Genomic DNA, 18,247 nt, shown 5'->3' on the forward strand with positions numbered 1-18,247 from the left:
AAGAAAATGAGGTTGGTTTTTCTGTTTTGTTTTGTTTTGGGGTTTTTTTGGCTTAAGGTCAGAGAGGCCCAACTTAGTGGTTTTTTATGAGACATCCTAGAGGGGTCTGGTCAGAAGGCTTAGACTCCGAAGAGCTGTGGAGAGAGGTGAGCAAGAGGCGAAGTCCCTGCCTTTTGTCACTGTCCCAAGAGGAGAAAATCTCCATGTGGGAGAGTCATCCCTGATAGAGGTCATCACCACCTGTCAGGGAGCTCTGAGAGGGAGAGAGAGAGTGGAGAGGTTTGGCTAAGAACCTAGTCTTTCCATGCAGTCTACTGAGACTGAAAGTCAAACCCCTCAAAAGCTTAGGCATGTCACAGAAAACCGTCCAACCAGAGAAAATTTTGTGGAAAAGAGAAGCCAACCAGGGAAGGGGAAGGGAGAAACTCCTTACCTTTCTGGTCCAACAGGGATACAGGACAGGGACAGATTGCCAGACAAATCAACCTACAATTACACATCCAAACAGAATCAGGGAGTAATCTTGGGATGAGCTGCTGCTGCCCATTGCTTCCCTGGCTGTAAGTTTGGATGGCAAAGAGGAATCATCCAGGCCAGGGGTCCCCAAAGTATGGCCCACAGGCTGCATGCGGCCACCTGAGGCCATTTATCTGCCCCCCGCCACACTTCCAGAAGGGGTACCTCTTTCATTAGTGGTCAGTGAGAGGAGTACAGGATGCAGATGCGAAGCACGGCATCGCTCACATACAGTACTACTTCCAGTGACGCGGGATGCTCATGTCACGGCTCCGGAAGCTCATTATATCACTTGTTATGGCTAGCAGTGACAAATATGGAACCAGACATTGACCATCTCATTAGCCAAAAGCAGGCCCATAGTTCTCATTGAAATACTGGTCAGTTTGTTGATTTAAATTTATTTGTTCTTTATTTTAAATATTGTATTTGTTCCCATTTTGTTTTTTTACTTTAAAATAAGATATGTGCAGTGTGGATAGGGATTTGTTCATAGTTTTTTTTTTATAGTCCAGCACTCCAACGGTCTGAGGGATGGTGAACTGGCCCCCAGTGTAAAATGTTTGGGGACCCCTGGTCCAGGCAGTTAGTACCCTGTCCTGGGTTTCAGCACCAAATGTTGGAATCCATGGGAGTCCAAAAAGACCAGAGTAACAGGCTTTATTGAAAGGAAGAAAGGAACCCTGCTGGGCACTTTGGCAAGAAGGGCACCAGTTACAGACTTGGGGTGAATTTTATAGGGCTTAGAAGAGCCTGAGGGGGTACTAAGCCAATAGTTCTGGTATGTTCCCTTTTAAAGTTTTAGGACTTCAGCTTTCTGGAAGGCTCCTCCTTGGGGCAGGTTGATCATCTTCCTAGAACTCTTCTGCATCAGGGATGATTGTTCAGTCAGGTAGCCAGGTAGGAAAACAAAAAGGCAGTTGGAAGTTCTGGTAAATTCATATATCTATAACTATAGACTATACAATTTCCTTTTGCAACTTAGATAAAACTAATTGGCTTTTATAACAATTTACCTTTAGTCAAAATTCTTAATTTTAAAACTTTTAACTTTCAGTGACAAGTTGACTTCCTTTTTATCCTAGTTTTCCTTTTCCCCAAAGTCTGATTAAAAAGGAGTCCTTAGTGAGTTTCTTCATATATTTGTGGTACGTAGACCAACAGCTTCCAGTTTGTGTTGAGGCAAGGCACATAGTCCTTCTCAGGATTAACTTAAAAGGGTTGGTGGGGTCAGTCTCTGTCATCCATGAGGGTGTCTCTGCTGGGTTTGTAGGCTTCAACTGGCTATGATGGACCCAGACAGGTATGCCTTCTACTTTGGCAGCAGTGGGAGTCATTAGGATCAGGGTGTGTGGACCCATCCATGTGGGAGTCAGTCCTTGGGCGATGTACTTGATTTCCTAATAATGCTGGAAGCGCCTCTTGGACAGTCTTTGAACAGTTTGCTATGTAACCTGTAAATCCTGCAAGTACTTAAGGAAGGAGTGGTTATGTTTCTTCTATTATTTGACTCATGTATTTCACTTGCCCTGAACCTTTGGGTACCTGTGGGCACAATTTAATTTCAAATTAGCTTCTAATTAATATTGGGTTCCTTTCCTACCAGTTTTGAGATTGTGGATACAAATGTAGGTCCAAATCTAGAATGGGCAAGCTAAACCTGGAAAGAATCATATATACCAATTTCTTAACAATTTTCAATTATTTTATTAAAGTCTATTTCTAAATATTTACCTGAGAAAATTCTTTTCTTTCCTGTTTTTAAATCTTTTCAGATTGGTTTTGAATAAACCTTTCACAATAAGGGTCCCAAAACCCCACTGGTTCTAGGTGGCATCTATTCATTTGGATTACTATGTTCCGATTTTGAGGCAGACTGAAAGAATATACAATTAACAATAAAATTTAAATAGCAAATGTTAAAAAATGCTATAACAAGCATCTTAATACAATAAAGTGACTAAAGCATACTAGATTATTAAACAAAAATAAAGTTTAAACTAATACAACAGGATCTAAAATAAAATTCTTACAGTCACAAATGTCCTTAACATGTTAATGTAATTTCACTAAATCTATGTTGACACTATTGCTGCTTTATATTATTCATAAATGTAACCTAATTTATATTTCAGTCTGAGAAATGTCCTAAAGAGCAGGAGTTACAAACATTCAGCAAAAGTCCACAGGGCACTAGAACCATAGTCACATTTCTACACATTGCAGCTGGAGTTTAAGTCCTAATGATCATTGCTTCTAGCTGGAATTAGGAGCAGGTCCCAACCTAAAATAGGCATGCGGCATTGAGACAAAAGGAATAAAGGAAACACTATACATAATACATAATAAAACTCAAATAATAAATCATGGACCTACAGCAAAAAAGAGAAAAATCCATAATTATAAAAAGTGACTTTAAACACCTCTCATTCAGGAATATGGAAAAATTCTCAAAACCCCCCACAAAAATTGCAGCCCCCCACAAAAAATAATCTCTAAGAATATCAAAAAAATATCATTGCCAAATTTCAAGATACATAACTGTAAGGTATTTTCCCCACCAAGGAAGAAAGAAGGGTGTAGCCACAAAGTGTGAAATAGCAAAAGCTTTATTTAGTAGAGTGCATCACGGACAATAGTTATGTTCAACAGACATAACTATTCCATCATACCCAGTCAAGGCAAATGTATGATGATACTCTCCAAGGAGCATTGGAACTTCTTAAAAACTGACCCTTTTGAACAAAGAACCAACTTTCTACACATTTCAATGCACTAAAACTGCATAAAGTCTCAAGGACTCTCCTCACCATCCATCTACAAACCTTTCCAGTAAGGTAAGGACATTATTCTCTTTACATCTTTTCAAAGAAACATCTAAAAACAACAAATGAAAACTCTAACATAAATCACTGGTAAACTTAGAAAACACTTTTCAGCAGAGAAATTGCTATAATGCTATGTTCCTACCACTCTAGCTACCAGAAATATTCAAAGTCATGTTTCTACATCAGGTCTCCAAACCAAAGGTAAATATGCCCCCAGGGCATATATAAACAATACTGTGCCATTTTGTATTATCAAGACTATAAGGGATGGTTTTTATTTGCATTTCATAAATAGAAAAGAACAAATAAAAGAGAGCTCCTACAATGCACAGCCACTCACCCAGAACAAACGCTGACCCACCCCCCAAAAATCTATAGAACCCAGAAGACAAACCCTACTGGCTTGCACCTAAATTTAGTTTTTTTGGTCTTATTCACATAAAAACGCTCTGGAACTAGTTATATATCTCAATATTTCCTTACAAAAGTATATTCATTGACACTTAAAAACGATGATGGACAACACCTCTTCACAAAATAAAAACAGGAGCCACCCCATGGGAGACATTTTGAAGCACAAAACATAAAAATGGGACACACAGTTTCCAACAGAAATGGTCAGAACATTTCAATGGGGTGAGCTGAAAAAAGGTTAACTGTCATTCTATGGAAAATAATACTCCAATTGATAAAAAGAAATAAGACAATTCCTTCTCCGACTCACCACTGAAAACCTGCTTCAAAACCCACAAGTATGATGCAAACTTTATACAAATGTACCTTATACAACACTTACAATGCCTGAGGCCAAAGACAATGACTATAACAAACAGTGTTTCCTACCATTCAGTTGGATGGATTCGGGAGTTCCTACTTTTCATACATTTCACATAAACTCTGTAACAGAAACTCCCAATGACATGAATCAGACCTACAACAAAACTTACAAAAATTTATCATTGAACTGATCAATTGCACCTCTCTCATTCACAGGCAAAGAGTCAATTATTATTATTATTTTTTTTTTTTTTTTTTTTACACAGAGACAGAGAGAGGAATAGATAGGAACAGACAGACAGGAACAAAGGAGATGAGAAGCATCAATCATTAGTTTTTTGTTGCAACACCTTAGTTGTTCATCGATTGCTTTCTCATATGTGCCTTGACCATGGGGTACGGCAGACCAAGTGACCCCTTGCTCAAGTGAGCGACCTTGGGTACAAGCTGGTGAGCTTTGCTCAACCCAGGTGAGCCTGCGCTCAAGCTGGCAAACTCAGGATCTGGAACCCGGGTCCTCTGCATCCCAGTTCAACCCTCTATTTACTGTGCCACCACCTGGTCAGGCAAAGAGTCACTTCTTTAGAAACTATAGACAATTCCCCTTCAAAATACTCAGCCAGGAGGGAAAATACTTTACCTGAACAAAAGACTGAACACGACCCTCCCAGAGGATCCGCTTACAGAATCTTCTCTGTGTTCCCACACTAACGTGACTTTCCCAGAAAAGTCCAAAGGAGAATACAGGCCATCGCGCAGATGGCGAGTTTAAAGGGGACTGTCTTCTACTCCACTCCTGTGGTAACAAGTACAATTAGAAAACAATTAAAATAGAAATATTCTAAAAATACTGCATTAAAATTCTTTCAAGTTCCAGAAACCTTCCAAACTTACACCTCACTTCCAAACCTTCACCAAAGGTGACCTACTCCCAGGGCATACTCAGCCAATATGGTGGCATTTTACATAGTGAACACTGTGGGGCTCACTGAGCAGTGGTGACAGAACAAGTGCTCCCAAGCTTGGACAATACAGACCACGTTCACCAGGGACACAGAATGATTTGGCTCGAAAGGTCTATACAACACCAAAAAAACCCCTATTTTCCAGGAAACAAAAACAGTCAAGTACAATACAAACATATGCTTATTTTGTATCCTGGATCAAAAATGCTGCCTCTCAACTAGCCACATGGGAGCTCATACAGACAGAACAACACAGACAAAACCACCCGTCTTCAACAATTTGGGAGGAGAGCCCTAGGCTGAGAAGACACTCCACTAAATTACAGACTCACAAAACATCTTACAACTTCAGACACTAAATCTCACATTCATGAGCCAGATTGGGTCTCTGAAGGTCACTGCTTCTTCTCAAGAACCATCATCCAGTCTTTAATAACTTTTTCTTCATATCACATAGAATATGTATTCCTGCTATTTACATTTTAGTATTCACTCTCTAAACTTGTATTATTTTCCTTTGCTGAAATCATGAACAAACTGCTCTCTAGAAATACACTTCTTCTTGGTAAAGCTCCTAATATACCAAAAATCAAAGTTTGCTACTACACTCAAAGACCTTCATTTTCTCTACACACTAAACCAATGCAGAAAATACTCTATATTCTGGAACCCTTTTCCTTACCCTCACTCAAACTACACTACACCACATGATATCATTTAAAATTAACAAAAAATCCCTTTTTCCTACTACACCAGCTGTTTCCTACTACAGCTTCTGCTGTTTTGTTGCTCAAAGACATGCTGCCTCACCTTTTCCTCCCAAGTGGATCCTGAAGTACACGCAACTATCTCAGCAACATGGGATTATCTGCAGCAAGTAAATACTGCATTAATAACGGGAAAAGGGGAGGAATGAATGTCAAAAACCACCGGCACCTGCAGTAGAGTGTTGCTTTGGGAGTGTGTTTGCCCATAACCTAGAGCTGTTGAATCAAACCATCCCCTCACAGGCCTCCCTGAGCTTTCATCACTTTATGCCTGCCTGTGGTCATCTAACAAGGAGATATACCGCTGTACCGCCACAATCTAGAGAACCATTTAATGCCAGTTTACATTTTGAATGAGAATTGCCATCAATAATTGAGAAAACTCCAAAAAGTGAAGATTCAGATCTAGATAATTACCCTCACCACAAAAAACGCCCATAGGGGCACAATATAAGGAAAAACAAATAAGTCCAGCTTTGATTGCTGCACATTGGTGGAGGACCTATAGGTATTATCCAGAACCAATCCATAGCCCCTGGTACCTCCTGCATGAAAATAATCAGAAGTTGAAAGCAGAAAAGGCTTGGCCTCAAATTCTGACTAGGGCTTGCAGGGAGCAAATATACTGTACCCTTGACGGCATTTAATCAATGGTAGAACATCTACCAAGCTGAGGACCACTAGAACAAGGATTGTTATACATATACAATACTACCTGGATTTGGCTAAGACAGCTATTTATAACCCACATAAACAGCCAGTTTACAGAAATTTAGAAAATCCACCCCAGGGAATTCATCCAGATACCCTAGCATTTTTAAATTCTGAAGATGATCACGATTACAAACAACAGCCTAGGAAAAGCATTACTCCATTTAATACAGAGGAATCTGCTTCAGAGCCACTGGAAAATGAAATACTAGAACACCTGTATAGAGTGCCTAGGAGACACTGGCCAAACTACAATGAAATCATCCAAGATGAGCATGAGGTGGTTCATCCTGGTTATCAATGTAATATTAGGTATATAATGCATTAGGTATATAATGCTAATACTGCTAACAATAATAATAATGCTATTACTGCTACTGATATTGTGACTACTTTTAAATTTCCTAAAGTACTAATCACACAGCAGCTAGTCATAAACTTTTTGACCTACCCATGGTGGAAACCACCCTGAGGGAAGCATTTTATAATTTAGGAAATTTTTCCCTTGTACACTGCAACACCAACCTGACCTACTGGGACCACACTGTAAACTCAGGGAATTGGACAATGGATAACATCGCAGAGGACTCAATGGACACCTTCAAACTAACCACCGACACCATGAACATGACAATCAACAGAAAAACCATGTAATTTTATAAAGACTATAGGATCTATATTTTCAACACTGAGTTGTAAACCAACATGGAATTTATTAAATCCAGTATATTATATTGAACAAGCTATTCATACCTTTACATCAACATGGACTCAAATTAAAGAAATAATAATACGTATATGCCTGTTGGTTGTGATTGTATTTGGATTGAATGTGTAATCCTATTTACAATGTATGTTTAAAAAAAGAATAAAAATTAGTTTTATAATAATCACTGCAAGCTTATAGTTTGCTGGGATCAAGGGATGGAATGCTATAGGAATATAAGGTTATAGTAATTAAATATATAGAAATATAAAAAATATGGAAGATTTATATAAAAGTAAATGATATTAAATATATATTTATTAAAATTAAAGTTATGCCTTTTGGATAGGAATTAATATAGTGGCTTGGTGCCATAACTCTGTAATGTAACAAACATACTCTGACTTACAAGCAGAGCCTAGTTAGTATGTGTGTGAAGTTATACCTAGATAAGAAGTGGCTTGGTGTTTTTAAGAACATCTTAAAAAGTGGTTTAATGGAAACATTTTCAGTAGATTAACATAAAAGTGGATTCCTGTGAGGAACTCACAAAAAGGTGGTTTGAGGTGATAATCCTGTAGATTGACACCTGTTAGAAGGCCTTGGCCAAAAGTACTAAAGCTGAGGGGTTCCCAACTTCAGTAGTTGCCCAGACTCCAATGTTGATGTGGACTTGTCTCCAAGCTGCTCTGAGCTCTGACTAAAGACAGCCAAGAGGAGCACGCCCACGGGGCCCTCTTAAGCTGTACACAGGCACGCCAAAAGGATTTGTGAGTAATAACTTGCCTGTGTAATTATTACAACTAATTTGTGTGTCAGTCGTGTCTTTCCTCCAGTGGAACTTAGCAGTAGCATCCTCATAGCCGCCTTAAGAGTAGTCTCGAAGATGCTGTCAGCCCTGCTGATAAACAGGAGTGCCCCACTGCACCGAGGAGGTCAAATCAGGAACCCCTGATCAACGTAGAGCTTGGACTCTACTGGAACACAAGCCACTCAGACTACACAGTTCAGTATTTTTAGCTCCTTTCATTTTCCGTTTTCCTTTAATTACAGAAGTCACCATTTCCTCTATTAATGTGGACAAGAAAAAAAGCTAAACGCTACTATTTGTAGCCAAAGATATGTATTTAACATGACGATCTATTTACCTTCTTCCCAAATAAAAAAAGCTGTGCGATAACTCACTGATGACACAGAAGGGAAACACCGTACCAGTAACAACTTTTTGGACACTCACCCATTCTTTGGCTTTGGTGGATGGGGCAGTTGCCTGGGCAGAAACTGCCAGCACACACTAATTTTAAACTTGCACTGAAGAACACTTCCAAAAGAGTAAGAGTTGAGCTTCATCTTAGACCCGAATTTCCTTCTCAAGCCATTCCCAAGGACCCCTGTCTCCTGATTCATGTCCTGGTCCACTGGGCGCTCTTCACTGGAATCGCTCCACAGAGTTTACTGCCAAGCCTGAGTGGGTGGGTCCAGCACGCACCCCACTTGGGCCAGGACGCCCATCTGCAGCTGGGTGTCAGGCGCCCAGTTCGCCGTCCGCTCACGTCCCTCGGCCTCGCCATGAATCATAGCAGGAGAGAAAACTTCCCATGGCTAAAATGAGCCTGCTCTCGCTGCCACAACCCTTCCTTCCAGGCCAACAGAAAAGGTGCGCTTCATCCCACTCGGGGAGAGTGGGTTGTGGTCGCACTGGAACCCTCCGAAGCGAGTTACCTGGTCCCCTTCTTCGGGAGCGGGTCCGCGGTCCAGGGACCACGGGCAGGGGGCAATGCGACAGAGTGCGCGGGTGAGCGCTAGGCAAGCAGAGGCGGTGGGCGCATCGCTGAGCTGACGGGGCCCCACTAGTTCTGTAATTGCGATTGCCCATTGCCGAGCCCACCAAGCGGCCGGGCACACAGACACGCATACAAGTGCCTTTGCCAGCCTGCACGCACACACTCACACACACGCACGCATACACAGGTGCTTTGGCCCACACACACGCACATGCGCGTGCCCACCCGCACCCAGGCCCATTTTTTCCGCTCCCACCAGCCCGCCCGCCCGCGGGTGTGGGCGGGAGCCCTGCCTGCCAGGGATACGTGCTCTGGCTGCAGCGGATCGGTTTTTCCGGGTTTGACTAACTGTCCCCGGCTGCTTTTTGCTGAAGAGAAAGTCAACACAGCATTACACTTAGCTACATATCCATTGCCTTAGTTTCCACCACCAACTGCAGTGCACAAACACACGTTAGGCACAGGAAAGAAAGAAGGAGAGAGGGCACTGTATGGCCAAGGGCCGCTATCATGGCTATACACATGCAGGTTCTTTATTATTCAGGCAGACTCTAAAGAAATGGCAGAGTCGGAGCATGGTGGGCCATTCTGTTTATTGGTGTCTCTCCAAGACAGGCAAGCCACAAGAGAAGCCAAGAAAAAAGCAGAAAAGCAAGGGATCAGCGAGGCTTCTGCAATGGTGATAGCAGGAACCGACAGAGCGAGCCTCCGGTATGTCCCCATTTTATAGTGTAGAAGTCAAAACCTTTAATCCACTATACAAATAAGGAAGTCTCAGATACAAAGTCACTTAACTGAGGCATAGATGGGATTCCTCATAAGAGTGCACCACCCCCTATCATGCAACAGTCAAGGGTGTGAGGAAAAGCTTAGTTTTAAAACTAAGCCTTAGGCTATAATGACTTTGCCAGCTTACAGCCTGTCTCTCACACCCAATGTGAGCAAACATATATGTCATATTTACAAACTTATTTGACAACATTTCACCCCTTTTGCTCTCTTTACAATATAAACCACAAGTATCTTCCATGATGGTCACGGCAAAGAGTGGGGTACATTGCATAAACAGAAACAGTACAAACTACAGCAAGAGAATTAACAAATCAGAAGCTATGGGTGAAATGAGAGCTGTCAGAGGCACCAAGAGAGGCAAATCTTTTCCCTCTGGCAGAATACAAGCCAAAGTTTTGTCTGCAGACAGCACCGTTGCTGGTACCAGAGGCTGCCCTTAACCGGCATACCAAAACTTATTGGCCAATACACCAGCATCTGCTGATTCGATGTGTAGTAAAATAGGAAAACTCACTATTGGCCATAAAGGAATTACAAAGGTGCCCTTCATAATGCTGTCCCCCTGAGCACTCAAGCCCAGCTGTAGGCCAGCTGCAATTGAACCTGCGGGGGAAAGGCAAGAGCCCTGGAAGGGGTGGAGACCCACCCTTGAGCAAGGGCGCAGGAGCACAGCCCTGCCCCACCCACAGAACCCAGGCTTGTGGCCTGAGTTGGGAGCCAGCTCTTCCCGCAGGGGGGAGCCAAAAGCCCAGAAGAGGCAGAGTCCCATTACTGAGCATGGGCACACAGTCCCACCCGGCCTGTGGAGCCAAGACTTGCAGCCGTCCCACAAGCAAGCTTCTCCTACAGAGGCAGGGTGAAAGCCTGGAATCAGGTGGAGACCCGCAGCTGAGCAAAGGTGCTCACCCCTGCCCTTAGGGCCAAGCATAACACCACCTGCCGGGGCAGGGCGAATGCTAAGGCCACCAAGGCTTGTACATCCGAGCACGAAATCACAGCCACTCCCATGAAGGAGAGGCGGGAAACGCAGCAACATCCCCAGTGGGAAGGCACCGGCAATGCCCATACCCAAACACCCAAGGCAGCATCAGCAGAAGGAGTGGCAGGCCTGAAGACAGACCACACCTAGGGAAGACAGAGGCCACACTCAGTGGACTCCAGTGGCCAAAATCTTCTTTTACACAAACAAAATGAGAAGGCAGAGAAATGCCCAGAAAAGGACCTGAATGAGTCAGATATAACCAGATTACCAGATGCAGAGTTTAAAATAATGATTCTTAGGATGATCAAAGATATTAAAACAACAATAGATGGTCATTATGAACACCTAAATAAAGAAATAGCAAATATAAAAAAGGACATTGAAATAATAAAAAAGAATCAGTCAGAAATGACAAATACAATTCAGAAATGAAGAACACAATGGAAAGAATTAAAAGTAGGATGGATGAAGCTGAGAGTCAAATGAGCGAGTTAGAGGACCAGATTAATGAAGGCAGGAAGGAGAGCAGAAAAAAGAAAAGAGACTCAAAAAGTCTGAGGAAATTCTAAGAGAGCTCTGTGACAACATGAAGAGAAATAACATTCGCATCATAGGGGTTGCTGAAGAAGAGAAAGAACAAGGGAAAGAGACTTTGTTTAATGATATCATAGCTGAAAACTTCCTTCAATTAAGGCAGGAAAACATCTCACAAGTGCAAGAAGCACAGAGAACTCCTTTAAAGAGAAACTCAAAGAAATCTACACCAAGACACATCATAATTAAAATACCAAAGCTAACTGATAAAGAGAAAATATTAAAAGGTGCTAGAGAAAAAAAGACTATCACCTACAAAGGAGCCCCCATAAGAATGACTTCCAACTTCTAAACAGAAACACTTGAGGCCAGAAGGGAATGGCAAGAAATATTCAAAGTACTGCAGAACAAGAGCCTACAACCAAGGCTACTTTATCCAGCAAGGCTATCTTTTAAAATTGAAAAAGAAATAAAAAGCTTTCCAGACAAAAAAAAAACCCTCAAGGAATTCATTACAACCAAACCAATGCTGAAAGAAATGCTAAGGGGCTTGTAAACAAATCAAAGGAGAAAAAGAATATAACAAAAGAAGAATACAGTTTTAAAGAATAAAATGGTAATAGCTACATATCAATAATAACCTTAAATGTAAATGGATTAAATGATCCGATCAAAAGACATAGGGTAGATGCATGGAAAAGAAAACTGGACCCATACATATGCTGTCTAAAAGAGACACACCTTAAAACAAAAGATGCACATAAACAAAAGATAAAAGTATGGAAAAAATATTTTACGCAAATGGAAATGAAAAAAAACCTGGGGTAGCCATACTTATATCAGTCAAAATGGACTTTAAAAGGCTAGAGTGACATCAGAGAAATGGTGCCATAAGAAGCAACGCTGATAAATCTCCCCAAAAATTGAAAAAGATCTTCAACCAGAGACATAAAAATCTATCCTTGGAGCCTCCAGGAGTTTCACACTAAACGCAAAGGCAGGGGCTGCAGCAACCCCAGAGCTGGATCATCAGGCTGCTAATTCAGGAAGGAAAGACTAGGAGAGAAGCTCCAGGAAAACGGACTCTCTCATTGTCAGAGCCTGCAAATGCTAATGAGGCCAACGAGACTGAAGCCCAATATATGACATTGCCATAGAGACTTATTAACTGCAAACCTCTACCTAAACATGCCACAGGGGTAGAACCTGGGGTACAAAGTCACCAACCTGGAAGAGGGAGAGAAAAGAAAGAGCAAGAAGATAACCTCTCAAAATCAAGAATAATCCACAGAATTTATAACCTATCCCATTTTATTATGTTTGTTTGTTTCTCTTATCTTCTTGTCTTGATTATTTTCTTCTTTTTCCAATTTGGTTGTTTAATTCTCTGCTGGTCTTACTCTCTCCTCTCCTTGAACTACACTACCCATAAGTGTTACATCTCTCATTATCTTTCCTTTCCTCTTCCTTTCTCTCTATGAGGGTTGCACTACAAAACCCTTAACTCTCTCTCTCCCTCTCTCCTTTTGTTTTTTTTCTTTTTTCTTCTTTTTGTATTTTCCTCTTTCTTTTTTTCTTCCTCTATATTAGTTTCTTCTTTTCTCCTTTACTTTTCCTCTCATTCAATCCTCAATCACGAAAAAATTATTTTTATTTGGGACTCAAATTTTTCTTTGTGGCACTGTGGGGGTTTTTTACTTCGCATTTTTAACTCACTAGCAGTGCTCCCAAGCCTGGCTCTCCATTTTATCAAGTTTTTGCTCCACTAAATACAATAGTAATTTTTTAATATTTTTTCCATTTTTCCTGTATCCATCTCATTCCTCTCATTATATCTCTTAGTTAACCATCACATAAAATCAAATCATTTTATTCATGACCCAAATATTATCCTTTTTTGCATTTTGTGGGTCCATAATCCATTTTTTTGCCCCTTTATCAGTTCTCCCCAATTCAGGCCCTCCATTATAGGTAGTTTTTGTTCAATTTAGCCCAATATAATTCACAGTTCACCACAAGATTTTCTCAAGAAGGAGGGGAGAGGAGGTGAGTGGGAAAAAAAGGGAAATAATTTTTTAATTTTTTTTATTATTTTATTTTATCTTTTTATTCTTTATTAATTCTCATTAGTACTATCAAGAAAATCACCCTCAGATGCCATTGAAGAAAAGGAAATCAAATATCATAGATACAAAAGATGAAGAGGTAGCACGGATAAATGAGAAAAAATCTATAGAGAAAAAATTTAATATATTGGAAACCTTGGAGCTAAATTACAGAGAATTTAAAATAGAAATCCTAAAAATACTCAGAGATACACAGGAAAACACAAAAAGGCAATTTAGGGAGCTCAGAAAACAACTCAACTAACACAAAGAACATATTACCAAAGAAATTGAAACTATAAAAACAAATCAAACAGAGATGAAAATCTCAATTCACGAGCTGAAAAACAAGGTAAGAAACTTAGCGAATAGAACAGGCCAGAGAGGAGGTAGAATTAGTTAAATAGAGGACAAGCAACTTGAGACACAATGGAGAGAAGAAGAAAGAGACTCAAAAATTTAAAAAATGAGAAAGCCCTACAGGAATTGTCTGACTCCAACCAAAAGAATAACATAAGAATAATAGGTATATCAGAGGGAGAAGAGAGAGAAAATGGAATGGAGAATATATTCAAACAAATAATAGATGAGAACTTCCCAAGCCTGTGGAAAGAAATAAAGCCTCAAATTCAAGAAGCAAACAGAACTCCAAGTTTTCTTAACCCCAACAAACCTACTCCAAGGCATATCATAATTGGCACAAACCAACAACAAAGAAAAAATTCTCAAGACAGCCAGGGAAAAGAAGAATACAACATATAAAGGAAGGCCCATTAGATTATCATTGGATTTCTCAACAGAATCTCTACAAGCTAGAAGAGAGTGGACCCCAATATTTAAAGTAATGAAAGAGAGGAACTTTCAGCCAAGAATAATACCCATCAAAGCTATCCTTCAAATATAAAACAGAAATAAAAACATTCATAGATACAGAAAAGATGAGAAAATTTATCATCAGAAAACCCCCACACCAGGAATTATTAAAGGGGCTTTTCCAACCAGATACAAAAAACAAAACAAAATAAAACCACAAGTAAAAGCTCCACCAAGAATACAAAAAAATCAAATATAAACTGTGACAACAAAAATAAAAAATAAAAAAAAAGAAAGAGGACGAAAATTAATAGTAGAAAAGGACGGTGGAATACAGAAGTACTCACAAGATAGTGCATTACACTGAACAGAGTAAAAACCCTTTTCATTACTTAATGATAACCACCCTTGAAAAAACCTCCACAGAAGCACATAATTTTAAAAAGATAGCAACAGAGGAAAGAAGTATGGAATACAATTAAACAAAAACAAAGGATAGAAAAACAAAAGAGAAGAATCAAACAAGACACAAAACTGACAGTCTATAAAATGGCAATAGAGAACCCACAAGTATCAATAATTACACTAAATGTAAATGGATTAAACTCACCAATAGAATAGCACAGAGTAGCAGAATAAATTAAAAAAGAAAATCCAGCCCTGGCCGGTTGGCTCAGCGGTAGAGCGTCGGCCTGGCGTGCGGGGGACCTGGGTTCGATTCCCGGCCAGGGCACATAGGAGAAGCGCCCATTTGCTTCTCCACCCGCCCTCCTTCCTCTCTGTCTCTCACTTCCCCTCCCACAGCCAAGGCACCATTGGATCAAATAAGGCCCAGGCGCTGGGGATGGCTCCTTGGCCTCTGACCCAGGCGCTGGAGTGGCTGTGGTCGAGGCAGGGCGACACCCTGGAGGGGCAGAGCATCGCCCCCTGGTGGGCAGAACGTCACCCCTGGTGGGCGTGCCGGGTGGATCCCAGTCGGGCGCATGCGGGAGTCTGTCTGACTGTCTCTCCCCATTTCCATCTTCAGAAAAATAAAAAAAAAAAAAGAAAATCCAACTGTATGCTGCCTACAAGAAACTCATCTAAGCAACAAGAATAAAAATAAATTCAAAGTGAAAGGCTGGAAAATAATACTCCAAACAAATAACATCCAAAAAAAAGCAGGTGTAGCAATACACATATCTGATAATGCTAAATACAAGACAGCAAAAGTACTGGGTCATTTCATAATGATTAAGGGGACGCTGAATCAAGAAGACATAACTATTCTTAATATATATGCACCAAACCAAGGAGCACCAAAATATATAAGACAGCTACTTATTGACCTCCAAACAAAAACTGACAAAAATACAATCATACTTGGAGACTTCAATACACTGCTGATGGCTCTCGATTGGTCATCCAAACACAGAAACAATAAAGATATATTGGCCTTAAACAAAACACTAGAGCACCTGAATATGATAGACATCTACAGGACATTTCACCCCAAAGTATACATTTTTCTCCAGTGTATATGGATCATTCTCAAGAATTGACCATATGTTGGGCCACAAAAACATTAGCAAATTCAGAAAAATCAAAGTTATACCAAGCATATTTTCTGATTATAAAGCCTTGAAACTAGAATTCAACTGCAAAAAAGAGGAAAAAAACCCCCACAAAAATGTGGAAACTAAACAACATACTTTTAAAAAAATGAATGGGTAAAAAAAGAAATAAGCACAGAGATCAAAAGAGATATACAGACAAATGAAAATGACAATACACATATCAGAATCTATGGGATGCAGCAAAAGCAGTGATAAGAGGAAAGTTCATATCACTTCAGGCCTTTATGAATAAACAAGAGAGAGCCCAAGTGAACCACTTAACTTCACACCTTAAGGAACTAGAAAAAGAAGAACAAAGACCACCTAAAACCAGCAGAAGAAAGGAGATAATAAAAGTCAGACCCGAAATAAATGAAATAGAGAACAGAAAAACTATACAAAAAATTAATAAAAAAAGGAGCTGGTTTTATTGATCTTTAAAAAGATCAATAAAATTGACAAACCCTTGGCAAGACTTACCAAGGAAAAAAGAGAAAGGACTCTTATAAACAAAATCCAAAATGAAAGAGGAGAAATCACCACAGATATCAGATATACAAAGAATTATTGTAGAATACTATGAAAAACTTTATGCCACTAAATTCAACAATCGGGAAACAATGAATAAATTCCTAGAACAATACAACCTTCCTTGACTGAGTCAAGAAGAAGCAGAAAGCCTAAACAGACAATTAGTAGGTAAGAAATAGAAAAAACTGGGCCCTGGACAGTTGGCTTAGCGGTAGAGCATCGGCCAGGCGTGCAGAAGACCTGGGTTCGATTCCCGGCCAGGGCACATAGGAGAAGCGCCCATCTGCTTCTCCAGCCCCCCTCCTTCCTCTCTGTCTCTCTCTTCCCCTCCCACAGCCAAGGCTCCATTGGAGCAAAGATGGCCCGGGCGCTGGGGATGGCTCCTTGGCCTCTGCCCCAGGTGCTAGAGTGGCTCTGGTCGCGGCAGAGCGATGCCCCAGAGGGGCAGAGCATCACCCCCGGGGTGGGCAGAGCATCGCCCCTGGTGGGCGTGCCGGGTGGATCCCGGTTGGGCACATGTGGGTTCTGTCTGACTGTCTCTCCCTGTTTCCAGCTTCAGAAAGAAAAATAAATAAATAAATAAAAATTAAAAAATAGAAAAAACTATTAAAAACCTCCCCAAAAATAAAAGTTCAGGCACAAACGGTTCTACTAGCGAATTCTATAAAACATTCCAAAAAGTCTTGGTTCCTATTCTACTCAAAGTCTTCCAAAAAATTGAAGAAGAAGCAATACTTCCGAACACATTTTATGAGGCCAACATAACCCTCATACCAAAACCGGGCAAGGACAACACAAAAAAAGATAACTATAGACCAATATCTCTAATGAATACAGATGCTAAAATACTAAACAAAATACTAGCAAATCAAATACAACAACATATTAAAAAAATAATACATCACAATCAAGTGGGATTCATCCTAGAATCTCAAGGATGGTTCAACATACGTAAAACAGGTAACATAATACACCATATCAACAACAACAACAAAAAAACCACATGATGTTATCAATAGATGCAGAAAAGGCATTCAATAAAATACAACATAATTTTATGTTTAAGGCTCTCAACAAAATGGGTATAGAAGGAAAATATCTCAACATGATAAAGGCCATATATGATAAACCATCAGCTAACATCCTATTAAATGGCACAAAGCTGAAGACTTTCCCCCTTAAATCACGAACAAGACAGGGTTGTCCACTCTCTCCACTCTTACTTAATGTGGTGATAGAGGTTCTAGCCAGAGCAATCAGACAAGACAAAGAAATAAAAGGCATCCATATCAGAAAAGAAGAAGTAAAGGTATCACTTTTTGCAGATGATATGATCTTATACATCGAAAACCCCAAAGAATCTACAAAAAGAACACTAGAAACAATAAGCCAATATAGTAAGGTCACAGGATACAAAATTAATATACAAAAATCCATAGCCTTACTATATGCCAACAATGAAACATTTGAGAACAAACTCAAAAAAGTAATCCACTTCATGATTGCAACAAAAAAATAAAATACCTAGAAATAAACATAACAAAGAACGTTAAGGACCTATATAATAAAAACTACAAAACAGTTTTAAGAGAAATCAGAAAAGATACAATAAAATGAAAAAATATTTCTTGTTCTTGGATAGGAAGAATAAATATAATCAAGATGGCCATATTACCCAAAGCAATATACAAATTTAATGCAATTCCCATCAAAATTCCAATGACATTTTTTTAAAAATGGAACAAAAAATCATCAGATTTTATATGGAACTATAAAAAACCCCAAATAGCCAAAGCAATCCTAAAGAAAAATAATGAAGCTGGGGGCATTACAGTACCTGA

Source organism: Saccopteryx leptura, chromosome 6, assembly GCF_036850995.1.
Source record: "Saccopteryx leptura isolate mSacLep1 chromosome 6, mSacLep1_pri_phased_curated, whole genome shotgun sequence".
NCBI classification, from domain to species: Eukaryota; Metazoa; Chordata; class Mammalia; order Chiroptera; family Emballonuridae; genus Saccopteryx; species Saccopteryx leptura.